The following is a 1696-nucleotide window of genomic DNA, read 5'->3' on the forward strand; positions in this document are numbered from 1 at the left end:
TGGATACCCGCAATTTGCAACACCTGTCCCCGTGATTCTGGGACAAGCCATTCCAAAGCATCACTGTTTTTGGCATTAGCGAGTCTGTTTCTGTGGCTGCAGGTACACATGCAGGCTGACATGTTTCCATGTCACAAGGGAGGCAAAGGAAATGGACACTAAGTCACTTCCCCAAAGTAGATGGTAGAGCCTGGAGGCTCCTGTGCCCGTCCGACTTCAAAACAGAAGAAATAGCTGTCACGCCGAGTGAGCTGTTCACTCCAGCAGGGCCAGCTGCAGGAGAAGTGCTGGGAGCCCCAGAGACAGCACCCCTGTCCTCTACCCACTTCCTAAACCCATGTGCCCTTCCTGTACCTGGCACTGCACACTCCAGGGTTATTTCCCCCAGGTAAGGTGCTCTGCCTGAGATACAGCAAAATGCTTGACTGACTTTAAAACATTACAACTCTTAAAAAAAAAAAAAAAAAAGCTAAAATCGGGCTGGAGAGATGGCTTAGCGGTTAAGGCGCTTACCTGCAAAGACAAAGGACTCAGGTTTGATTCCCCAGTACCTACGTAAGCCAAATGTACAAGGTGGCACATGCATCTGGAGTTCGTTTGCAGTGGCCAGAGGCCCTGGAATGCCCATTCTCTCTCTCTCAAATAAAGAAATTAAAATAAATAAAAAACCTAAACTTTTATTGAGTTTTCAAAATTAATTTTTAGGTTAGCATGCAAACTGGCAGGATTCATTATGGCATTTTCATACATATGTGTCATGATACCTTGTTCTCAAACATTACTATTTATTTGTTTATTTGAGAGTGACAGACAGGGAGAGAAAAAGGCAGAGAGAAAGAGAGAATGGGTGCACTAAGGGTCTCCAGCCATTGCAAACAAACTCCAGATGCATGCACCACCTTGTGCATCTGGCTTATGTGGGTACTGGGGAACTGAGCCTCAAACTGGGTCCTTAGGCTTCACAGGCAAGTGCTTAACTGCTAAACCATCTCTCCAGCCCCATCAACCATTACTATTCTTAAGCCTTACATTATTTTTGTAGAATCTGGTGGCAACAGCCTTGTAATCCCAGCTACTTGGGAGGCTGAGGCAGGAGGATAGCGCAATCAAGACCAGTTTGGTCTACATCAAAAGAGCTGATCTGTAAATAAATAAGCAATTAAATAAGTAAATAAATAACAGGGCTAAAGATATAGTTCAATGGTAGATTGCCCAGCATGAAGGAAGCCCTAAATTTCATCCCCAGGAGTGCAAAAAGGTAAAGGAAGAAATGTAATTTTAGTTCTGAATGTACAGCATATAAGTGAAACTCTACAAACACCTTCCAGGCAGGCAGCATGACTTGATGGAAAACAAAGATGTAGGAGGACAGGCTACCTGGACCTCCACCCCTTCCTCACGTGTGGAGTGGGGGTAGTGGTGATTCCTACTATGTAGGCACATTGACGGGACTTGATGAGATCCCCACATCCTGATCTCACCAGTGAGCCTGAAAGCTCTAGCTACCGTAAGTGTTTGGATGCTGCGCATCTAAAAACCCACAGCACTCAACGAGGTCAAGAGCGTGTTCTTTGTGCACAGTCTCATTCGTGGATGCTCAAGCCACCATCTTTTTCCTCCTCCTGGTTTTTCACTAAGATGAATGGCAGAGTGTCGCTGACAAAACAGACATTTCATGCTTCCAATCAGTGAACAG

The sequence above is a fragment of the Jaculus jaculus genome, chromosome 4, assembly GCF_020740685.1.
Source record: "Jaculus jaculus isolate mJacJac1 chromosome 4, mJacJac1.mat.Y.cur, whole genome shotgun sequence".
Taxonomy (NCBI): Eukaryota; Metazoa; Chordata; class Mammalia; order Rodentia; family Dipodidae; genus Jaculus; species Jaculus jaculus.